Source organism: Dermochelys coriacea, chromosome 2 (genome assembly GCF_009764565.3).
Source record: "Dermochelys coriacea isolate rDerCor1 chromosome 2, rDerCor1.pri.v4, whole genome shotgun sequence".
In the NCBI taxonomy this organism is placed as follows: domain Eukaryota; kingdom Metazoa; phylum Chordata; order Testudines; family Dermochelyidae; genus Dermochelys; species Dermochelys coriacea.
The window spans coordinates 261,963,852-261,975,654 of record NC_050069.1 but is presented as its reverse complement, the minus strand read 5'-3'; the positions used below and the strand labels follow the sequence as shown (position 1 = coordinate 261,975,654).

Here is an 11,803-nt window from a genome sequence, read left to right as displayed (position 1 = left end):
GCTGCTCAAGACCGGACTATGTTGTGGGAACTGGTAAACCAGGTAAAGGCCCTTACAGAGCTGAACCGCGGCCATGATGGGATGCAGAACATAAGGGCCAGCAATCGGCTGCAGAAAATGACGCGGGAGGATGATGGAGAGGCATACCTCCTGGCCTTTGAGAGGATAGCTCTGCGGGAGGCTTGGCCCTGAGAACAGTGGTCTGGCATCCTTGCTCCATTCCTGTGTGGGGAGGCCCAGAAGGCCTACTATGATTTGCCTGAAGAGGCTGCGGCAGACTACCCCCAGCTGAAAGCAGAGATCCTGGCCAGATCTGGGGTAACGACCACAGTGCGGGCCCAGCGATATCATGAGTGGAGGTACCAGGAAAACAAAACCCCACAGTCCCAATTATATGACCTCATCCATCTTGCACGAAAGTGGTTACGAACTGAGTCCCAGAGTCCGGAGGAGATACTAGAGGTTCTGGTCATTGACCGGTACATGAGAGGACTACCGCCAGATCTTTGCACCTGGGTAAGCCAGAATGAACCCTCCACCTATGACGAGGTTGTCGCACTGGTAGAAAGACAAAGGATGGCGAGGGAGCTGACCCGACCAGTTAAGAAAGAAGCACCTCGGGTTAAACTAGCAGCACCAAGCCCTAGAGCTCGGGTGACTGGGCCGCCGGAGAGCCCAGGTGGAAAAAGAGAGGGGCTGAAGGCCCACCAGAAGCCACAAAGAGTCGAAGCACTGAAGGGGAAGAGGATCGTGATGTTGGACTGCCTAAACCAAGAGACCAGGGAATGCCTAGGGCTCCAAACAGATGTTACGCCTGCGGGGAGTGGGGACACATAGCTGCACAGTGTCCCAGTGCTGAGGAGCCTATGCAGTGTAACCTGGAGAACTGGGCAGACCCAGGCTCCCTTATGCACCTTGTGGGGGTCTCACTAACCCCACATATGTCCACCAGACCAGTGAAGCTAAATGGGGTAGAGATCACGGCACTGGTTTATTCGGGGAGTGCTTTCGCGCTCGTCTCGGGGAAGCTCGTGAAGCGTAGTCAGCTGCTGTGGGCTAAGCATACGGGGATAACGTGTCCATGGGACAGTTGGTTATTACCCCACCATCCCAGTAAAAATCGAGATTCAGGGGAACACTACTGAGGTAGCAGCAGGTGTAGTCCCTAAACTCTCATACCTGGTGCTCATAGGGAGGGACTTCCCCCTTTCTTCTTCCCTGGGAGTAAGTCTCCAAACCCTGGGAAGCCCTGAAGTTAGTGAGGCATCCACAGTAGACTGTCAACCCACAATCTTCTCTGAAATATCCCCAGAGTTGTTCTCCACTCCTAGACAGGATAGAAAGTCAAAAAGGGAAAGGAGGGCAACTAAAGCCTTGGGAACCCGAATACTGGCCCAAAGTCAGAGGGTTGCTCTCGTAGGTAGGCGGACCCGAGCAGCTGAAAAGGAGGAAGAAGCACCCGAGTCTGACCCACACCCTAACGCCTCTGAACCAGTAGAGGCAACAGAAACTGGCCCCCTAGATCTTGGGCAGATTAGCCCCGGGAGAGGAAATTTTGGATGGGACCAGGCTGAAGACCCAAGGTATGACAAAATTAGGAAGGAGGTGACCGAAATAGATGGGGTCCTCGTGGAAGGGAAAATCCAGGGACCAGGACCCTAATTCATAATGAAGAAGAATCTCTTATACCAGGTTGCACTAGTACAGAGGCAGAAGGTATAGCAGATCCTAGTACCTCAAAAACACCAGAATGCTGTATTAAGTCTTGCCCATAGTCATCTTTTTGGGGGGCATTTGGGGGTAGAGAAGACCCTGGCATGGGTCCTGCGATGATTCTTCTGGCCCAGAGTACATGATGAAGTGGGGAGGTACTGTGCGTCCTGCCCAGAGGGTCAGCTGCACAGTCCCCGTCCCCACTTGAGGGCACCTTTAGTACCCCTTCCCATCATAGAGGTCCCCTTCGAGCAAATAGCCATGGATCTAGTACCCCTAAGGACCCCCGAAGAAGACAGCCCGGGGCCACCAATATATACTTGTCATTCTGGATTATGCTACTCGCTACCCAGAAGCCGTCCCCCTGTGGAACACAGCCTCTAAAACGATAGCTAAAGAGTTGGTGGCGATGTTTGCCTGAGTGCGGCTACCAAAAGAGATATTAACAGACCAAGATACCCCATTTATGTCAAAACTAATGAAGGACCTCTCTAAGCTGCTCCATATACATACCCTGAGAACTTCAGACTATCATCTCCAGACCGATGGGCTGGTAGAAAGGTTTAACCAAACCCTCAAGGCAATGATAAGGAAAGTGGTAAGTCGGGACAGGAAGGATTGGGACACCCTACTACCCTACCTTATGTTTGCAATTCAGGAGGTACCTCAGGCCTCAACTGGGTTTTCTCCCTTTGAATTATTATACGGACGCCACCCCCATGGCATAATAGATATCGCAAAAGAAATCTGGGAAGAGGAACCCAATGAAGGGAGAAATATAATTGGCCATGTGTTGCAGATGCGAGAACGGATAGCCCGGGTCACCCCTATTGTACGGGAACATTTGGAAAAGGCGGAGGAGGCCCAATGAACCCATTACAATCACCAGGCAAAAGTCGACAGTTCCAACCAGGGGATCGGGTGATGATGTTGGTACCCACAGCAGAAAGCAAGCTTCTGGCCCATGGTAGGGGCCCTATGAGGTGGTTGAACCCGTGGGGGAAGTAACCTTCAAGGTGCGGCAGCCAGGATGCCGGAAACAAGAACAAATTTATCACATTAACCTTTTAAAGCCTTGGCACCAATGAGAGGCGTGGCCCAAGAGACTCTGATCCAGGGAAATAACATGCAGGAGCAAATCAGGATATCCATTGATCTGACACCAAACCAGAAGAAGGAGGTAACTCAGATGATCAACCGATACCAGGACGTGTTTTCAACCAAACCAGGTCGGACCACCAAAGCATATCACCACATTATCACAGACCCTGGGGCAAAGGTAACTTTAAGGCCCTATCAGGTCCCAGCAGCAAAAAGGGAGGAGATCAAGGCAGAGGTAACAAAGATGTTGGAGCTGGGAGTCATCGAAGAGTCCCACAGTCAGTGGTGAAGCCCAATTGTGTTGGTGCCCAAACCCGATGGCACCACTAGGTTTTGTAATTTTGCCGGCTGAATGAGATAACCAAATTCGATGCATACCCCATACCCTGTATCAATGAATTAGTTGACTGCCTGGATAATGCCTGATTTTTGACCACCCTTGATTTAACAAAGGGATACTAGCAGATTCTCCTTGCCAAAGATGCGAAAGAAAAGACGGCATTCTCTACCCCAGAGGGTATGTTTCAATATACGGTTCTTCCTTTTGGACTGCATGGGGCACCTGCCACCTTCCAGCGTCTTATGGACAAGCTCCTATGCCCCCATACCAGTTATGCAGCGGCATACCTGAATGATATGATTATTCACACCCCACAACTGGGAAACCCACTTAGAAAAGGTGGAAGCGGTTCTGGACACGCTAAGATGGGCTGGCCTTACAGCCAACCCAGCCAAGTGTTCTATACGGCTAGCCAAGGCTAAATACCTTGGCTACATTTTAGGAAGGGGCATGGTCAAGCCCCAACTGAACAAACTAGAGGCTATCCAAAATTGGTCCTGGCCAATCAATAAAGCTAACAGAATGTTGGAAATCATTAAGAAAGAGATAGATAATAAGACAGAAAATATCATATTACCTCTATATAAATCCATGGTATGCCCATATCTTGAATACTGTGTGCAGATGTGGTGGCCCCATCTCAAAAAAAGATATATTGGACTTTGAAAAGGTTCAGAAAATGTCAACAAAAATGATCAGGGGTATGGAACAGCTGCCATAGGAGGAGAGATTAATAAAAACTGGGACTTTTCAGCTTGGAAAAGAGATTACTAAGGGGTGATATGATAGAGGTCATTACAATCATGACAGGTGTGCAGAAAGTAAATAAGGAAGTGTTATTTATTTCTTCTCATCACACAAGAACTAGGGGTCACCAAATGAAATTAATAGACAGGAGGTTAAAACAAACAAAAGGAAGTATTTTTTCACATGATGCACAGTCAACTTGTGGAACTCCTTGCCAGAGGATATTGTGAAGACCAAGACTATAACAGGGTTAAAAAAAGAACTAGATAAGTTCATGGAGGGTAGGTCCATCAATGACTATTAGCCAGAATGGGCAGGGATGGTATTCCTAGCCTGTTTGCCAGAAGCTGCGAATGGATGACAGGGTATGGATGGTTACCTGCTCTGTTCATTCCATGTTCATTCCCTCTGGGGCACCTGGCATTGGCCACAGGATTCTGGGCTAGATGGACCTTTGGTCTGACCCAGTATGGCTGTACTTATGTTCTTATGATTGGAAGGGAAACATAGAATTTTGTGTTTCCATGAGAAACTGATGGAGAAATGCAGCACTGGATTCTGAAGAAATACTTGATAGTTTGCTTTCCCATTAACTTTATGTCTGCATAAACTTAACACAGCTCAAGGTGCTGAAAAAGTCTTGGAAAATTGCTCTCTGAAATGACAAGACAATTTCAAAGTGTATGTCACTTTTATACAGTCTGATTATGTGTTACCTGGTTAAATCCTTTAAAAATCACCATCCAGCTCATGGACCCACCCAATAAATACAATAGCCCCCAAATCAGCACCACCTATAATTAGTCATTCATTTCCGTAGGAGCAGGAGAGCAAGTCCATTTTGAAAGTAATTAATAATAATTTAGAGTAATATACAATAATCCATAGTAATTTCTAGCAATACCCAGCCTGGTTTCTGGATTGCCCTCTACCCCTCAGATCTGCACACAGAGGGGGCATCTTGCATTACAGATCCCTCCCCTCAATACACATAAAAGGGAATCAGTCAGCTCTACAGCTGTTTCCCCCACTTCTCTACACCCCATAATCTTCCCCCATCCCTTGTGTAGAGCCTGGATCCACGTGGTGTACTGTGGATGCACGGTCTGCACAAGGGATAGGGGAGGATTATGGATAGGTTTGGTGAACAACTGGGTGAAGGGACACACACACACCTACCCCTGCCTCTCCAGCCCCTGTACATAATAATTCAACAGAAGATTTGGGTAAATTGTCTACAACTTTTACATGCCCCGAATCTAAAACTAAGATCTTGATTTCAAAAGAAGTCAAAGGCTAAACATACCCAATTAAGTTTAACACTAATGAAGGGTGTTAGCTTAATGAACAACGGCAAATCTTGTGAGATTGAAAAAAGTAACAGCTGCAGCCCTTGCTGATGATTTGGACTTGCTCAGTGACTTATGGGAAGGTATGAGCAAAGCCATCAGTGCTCCAGAGTGCTTCTTCAGGCTGTCCCATCTGAAGGTGCAAGCCAGGAAGTGCCATGAGCTCCTCATTAGCCCAGCTCATGACTCTTACACAATCGAGAACTGCAAGGCCTGGAGTCAGTAGAGATGGGCTTAGCACGATAACTCCAGGTGAGTCTGAGAAATCCTTAGGGTGAAGGCTGGACCATTGATCGGGTTGTCGCTGCCAGCACTGTCCAATAAAAACTTGGCACCTAGTTAAAGAGAATCAACACAGTTCCTTATCAAGCCATCTCAGAAGTCAGATACACTGAACATGTTCAACCATTCCATGGGTCATCCTACAGGTCATCCTGGGTGTAAGAACACTCTGCTCTCTTCCCTCGATAACACCATTTCCAGCAGTTGACAAGAACATCTGAGGAACTGTGGGGGGTGGGGTGGGGTGGGGGGAAATAACATGGGGAAATAGTTTTACTTTGTGTAATGACCCATGGGTAAAACTATTTCTGCATGTTAATTTCCCCACCCCCCACTGTTCCTCAGACATTCTTCCCAGTACCCCGCACTCCCAGGTAGCCAGGCCCTTCTCTCTGCACAGCTAGAGAGAGACTCCTCAGCCCCTGGCTCACAGCCAGTGGTGAGCTGGAGCCGGTTCGCTGGAACTGGTTGTTAAATTTAGAAGCCCTTTTAGAGCCGGTTGTCCCTCACGGAACAAACGGTTCTAAAATGGCTTCTAAATTTAACAACCGGCCAAAAGTGGCACCTTAGGTGCCGACTCCATGCGTGCTCCCTGCTGGAGCACCCCCCGGGGAAAATTTGGTGGGTGCAGAGCACCCACCGGCAGCTCCCCGCCCCGCGCCCAGCGCCAGCTCACCTCTGCTCCGCCTCTGCCTCCTGCCCTGAACGCGCCGCCCGGCTCTGCTTCTCCGAGGTCCCCCCCCACGGCTTCCCGCGAATCAGCTGTTTGCGCGGGAAGCCAGGGACGGCTGAGAAGCAAGCGGCGGCTTCGCGCTCAGGCCCAGGGTGGTGGCGGTGAGCTGGGGCGGGGAGCGGTTCCCCTGCGCTCCCCCCCCGCCCCGCCAGGTTACCTGCTGCGGCGCGGGCGGCCCTCATTGTGCCCTCCACCCCAGCTCCCCTCCGCCTCCGCCTCCTTGGGCCTGAGCGCAAAGCCACTGCTTGCTTCTCAGCCCCCCCGCCCCCCAGGCTTCCCGCACGAACAGCTGATCCGCGGGAAACCTGGGGGTGGGGGGGGAGAGAAGCAGAGGCGGGTGGTGCGTTCAGGGGAGGAGGCAGAGGCGGAGCAGAGGTGAGCTGGGGCCGGGCACGGGGCGGGGAGCTGCCGGTGGGTGCTCTGCACCCACCAAATTTTCCCCTTGGGTGCTCCAGCCCTGGAGCACCCATGGAGTCAGCGCCTAAGGCGCCACTTTTGGCCGGTTGTTAAATTTAGAAGCCCTTTTAGAACCGGTTGTTCCGTGAGGGACAACCGGCTTCTAAATTTAACAACCAGTTCCAGCGAACTGGTGCGAACCGGCTCCAGCTCACCACTGACTGTGAGCCAGGGGCTGAGGAGTCTCTCTCTAGCTGTGCAGAGAGAAGGGCCTGGCTACCTGGGAGTGCGGGGTACTGGGAGTGGAGCAGGGCTGGGGAAAGGCAAGAGCTGCTGGGGAGCTCCAGCCTGGTAAACCCCCAGGCTGCAGGCCTTGGTGAAGGCCTGTGCAGATACTGGGGCTGGGAGGTGCAGCCCAAGGTTAGGCAGAGGCAGCTGGTCCAACCTTCTTGCCAATGATGCGTGGCCATTACAGACTGCAGTCTGCCCCAGGGAGCGGGGGCTGGATGATGACTGGCAGTAGCCACTGAGGCAAGGTGGGTTTACAGGGTTGGGGGTTCCCCAGGGAGGGGAGACCCAGAGTGTGGGGGTACTGCTGGGGCAGAGCCCCGAGATAAAGGGCACTGGGTCTGGGAGGGACACGGGGCCAGCGGCAGGTGAGACACTGGCCTGCAGAGGATGCTCTGTACTCTGGAAAAGAGCTAATTCCCAGGATGACCAGAAGGAAGCGTCGCGCCGGTGAGTCTTCAACCTTCGCTTTGCTACAAGCCCTCATTACAAAAAACCCACCGCCTTACTTGGCATCACAACACAAGACAGGCGCCTCTTTCTTGACATATGAGGTGGAAGATTGCCCTCCTATAGCCGGGCTGTGACTGCTCTCTGGCTAAAGGGAGGTGGTCCGTCCCTGTACCTCATTTACACCATTCTGGGGACACAATTTAAAATCATTTCTTCCTTCTGCTACTTCTCCCTTAAACTACTCATAAGCCACCAAGGTTCCCCGAGGTGCTCCACTAACAGTTGAGCTCTGAGTAAGTGAATGAAGTCGGTGAAAACCTCCTGTTGTTTTAACACCTTGCCAAGCTGGCTATTAAAGACAGGTGTGCACGCTTCAGAACTGGGGAGAAGCAAGAGAGAAACTCAGGTCCGATGTCTTCCAGAGAATCCTGCATACTTCCGGGACTGCCGTTTAAAAAATATGCCCGTGTGGGGTCCATTTATGTCCACTTTGCCAGGAGTACAATTCTCAAGCAGTCAAGGCCCATCTATGAAGGAATTCATTACAGACATGGAAGTCACAGCCTCATAGGAAAGACTCATTGTTGGAATGGAGTTCTGGACTGGATGCTATTCAGTGACAGTACTATTGGGCTAGACCTTGTCCTTGTTCCCCTCAGCAATTAGCACTCCAACTTGCAAGCAGTTTCACTGCAGTGGAGCAGAGTATTAATCACTCTGAATAGGAGGAGCTTCTAAGAGTTGTGGAAGAAGTTATCATGTGCCCCCACTAATCCTCCAGACGATGGAGAGAATCAACTTTTAAAGTAATCTAAAATCATCACTCACAAATGAGAAACACAATGCTTACACTGACTTGTAGGTATTGGACTGGAGTTACACTCACGCAGAGTCAAGTTCATTATATTTTTTTAAGAGGGTAAAATCATTTCACAGAATTTCGAATTGTACTACTAGTCGATAAACACAACCCTCCTCCCATTGAAAGCAGTGGTGGAGTTTTGCCATTGACATGAATTGCAGAATCACAGCCTTTTACATGGCAGGGCAATCATATTATTCTGGAGGGATAATTAACTGTACATTTTGATTGGCCTGACACCATTACCTGCAGTATAAGGAGCGCTTAACAAACTGTTTTGTCTTACTGCTCCCATTTTTGTTGGCTTTCAGTTGGCAGCTGCAGCCTATAAATAGCAAGCTAGAAGATTAGCTTGAACAAGGAAAGCAAATGATTCACAAATAAAATAATTGTACTCAGAGCCGGCTCCAGGCACCAGTGAAGGAAGCAGGTGCCTACAGCGGCCAATAGACAGGGGTGGCACTCTGTCTGTTATTGGAGTGGCATGGCTGCGTCTTCCGCGGCAATTTGGCAGCAAGTCCTTCACTCCCTCTCTCCCTCTTCGGTGGCAGGTCCTGCTTCTTTTTTTTTTGTCTTTGCCGCTTGGGGTAGTAAAAAAGCTGGAGCCGGCTCTGGTTCTACTGCATATGTGCAAAGCGCGGTTGTCTGAAACCCAGCCCATAACAATGTGTGCATACATAAAGGGAATGGTAGTCACCTGTGAGATTCCTTTTGTACCATTGTTCCTAATGGGGCCAAAGCAGAAGCTAAACTCTCTGGGTGCAGTTGTCTAAGAATATGTCTGCGCTGCACTGGGACCATGGTTCCCAGCACAGGTAGACCAAAATGTGTTAGCTCTGCTCAAGCTAGAGCTCTAAAAATAACACTGTCACCAGGGTAACATGGGTGGCAGCTTGGCCTAGCTGTCTGGGTATGTACTCTAGAGGTCTGGGTGAATTTGTATTCAGGAGGCTCATTTGAACTGCTGCCTTTTAGCTACACAGCTAAAAGGCTATTTTTAGCTACACAGCTATTTTTAGCATGCTCTTTCAAGCAGAGCTAGCCCCTGTCTGTCTACCCAAGCTGAGTAACATACTACCAGCTACAGAGTAGACGTACTCTCAGGGCCTGATCCAAACCTGAAGGAAGTCAACCAGCTGGGCTGTGGATCAGACCCTAACTATACATTGTTCTAACAGTATGTGCTTTTCAAAACATAGCTGAGATGTGCTGATGCAACTGGAAACAGCACAACACCCAGTTTTCATTAGGAAGAAAATCCGATCTCGTCACGCGGTGTATGTATAGCACTCCCCCCTTTCATACCATATTATTATTGGGTTCACCCAGTTAGCTGAGTCATAATAATTGCTGTTGGTGGTCTATGCTGCCTCTAGCTATATTGATTTCTCTCCCGTGACTTGTAAAACATGTTCCTTTTCACTGGTCCATGGGGAAGCTTTCGCTGCAGGAAGCAAAGGCCTATAGTCCTCTGTTGCTGCAAAATCCCTTCATGCAGGACCATTTTTTTTGTATCCTCTCTCTGCCTGCAGTGCTTGTCTGCATATCTGAAGAGTGCCCAGACAATCAGTGGATTGTCGTAACCAAATCAGCAATACTAACCATTGCATTTTGCCATCTGTTGGGTTCCGAAGTTCTACAATGAAGTATAAATGCAATTACACACTAATAAATGACAGGTTTCAGAGTAGCAGCCGTGTTAGTCTGTGTTCGCAAAAAGAAAAGGAAGACTTGTGGCACTTTAGAGACTAACACATTTATTTGAGCATAAGCTTTCGTGAGCTACAGCTCACTTCATCGGATGCATTCAGTGGAAAATACAGTGGGGAGATTTATATACACAGAGAACATGAAACAATGGGTGTTATCATACACACTGTAAGGAGAGTGATCACTTAAGATGAGCTATTACCAGCAGGTGGGGGGGGGGGGAGAAAACCTTTTGTAGTGATAATCAAGGTGGGCCATTTCCAGCAGTTGACAAGAATGTCTGAGGAACAGTGGGGGGAAATAACATGTGGAAATAATTTTATCCTTGGGTCATTACACAAAGTAAAAACTATTTCCCCATGTTATTTCCCCCCACCCCACCCCCCACAGTTCCTCAGATGTTCTTGTCAACTGCTGGAAATGGCCCACTTGATTATCACTACAAAAGGTTTTCTCCTCCCCCCCACCTGCTGGTAATAGCTCATCTTAAGTGATCACTTTCCTTACAGTGCGTATGATAACACCCATTGTTTCATGTTCTCTGTGTATATAAATCTCCCCACTGTATTTTCCACTGAATGCATCCGATGAAGTGAGCTGTAGCTCACGAAAGCTTATGCTCAAATAAATTTGTTAGTCTCTAAGGTGCCACAAGTCCTCCTTTTCTTTTTGCGGACACTTATAAATGGAACTTAGAGAAGAAAAAATAAAAACCCTCTCTCTTTCCTGAAAGGAAGAATACTTAACACAGCTCAGACACAGAGTGCTTGAAAGGCTAGTAAAATGTATTTATCCTGCTGGCTTTTAAACAAGGTAGTAGATGTTCTGATATCCATAGATGAGATGATCCTCAGGAAACTCAGCTAGCATGTGGTTCAGAATCTCCTAAAGTGCTTTTTAAATCCCTGTACAGACTTGCTTAGTCCGATCTCAGGGTGTCAATAACAGCAGTCTAGAACATGCGAATTTCAGAACAAATCCCTTCTCCTCAACAGTGGCAAGTTGCAAAGTGGGAGTGTTCATACAAATACGCTCCCTATGTCCCCCTAAGGACTAGAAAGAAACCACATGTATAGGGAGGGTAGTGTATAGCTGTAATGATCTTCTGGACAGATTGGTATACTATGCCATATTTAAAAATGTGCAAGGGGGAGGGAAAGAGACCTCAGCGACCACCCCTTAAAAACACGTTCATGCTTAAGTTTGCTTTTTTGTGTCCCTAAAGGTTTGGTTCTCTTCTTTTCAGGTGTATGGCCTTAATCACACTCTGTGCAGCTGTTGAAAAGTGACTCCTACCCTCCTTTACACTTTGTCTGAGCCTGAACAAGGCCTTGGCTAAATAAAGAGCTACAGGGCTACTCCAAAGTGGAGCTAACACCTATGGACCATTCCGCCAGCTAGGGATCAATGGACTGCATTGCCTTCTGGCTGTTGTCATGTCCCTTCCTCAAACCCTTGTACGGAAGAACCCTGCTGTACCCCTTTGAGGTCACACTGGTGGCTCAGTGATCTCAGCAGTCATCAGGATCTGTCCATTTGTGTCTAGACTCAGGCCCCAGCAGGCTAAGAGGTACTGATTACCCTAAACTCAAAAGGAAGAATCCATGGTGACTAAAACCTCATTATATAGAAAATACTCTAGAGCTGAACACTGAAAAAGCTTTAAAGCCTTGCATTGAACTGCATGGATTTCTAATTTGAAGCAGCTGCATTTTACCAGCTGAGCATTTAAGTTTTTGTAAGGAAATTAATTATATAGTGTACAAGCAGATTTTGAGTCTTAAAAAAAAAACACAACAACCTGTCTATACGACAGCTGACTGTTTCCC

General features: G+C 48.5%; 1 long non-coding RNA gene across 1 annotated transcript in view; it reads right to left on the bottom strand.

Annotated features, from left to right (window-relative positions):
* Positions 1 to 4,622: 4,622 nt before the first annotated feature.
* LOC119851613 overlaps positions 4,623 to 11,803 on the bottom strand; it is a 53,061-nt gene continuing 45,880 nt past the window's right edge. The window contains exon 3 of the long non-coding RNA XR_005291309.2: positions 4,623 to 5,585. This is a non-coding gene — a long non-coding RNA (uncharacterized LOC119851613). The remainder of the gene's footprint in view (positions 5,586 to 11,803) is intronic.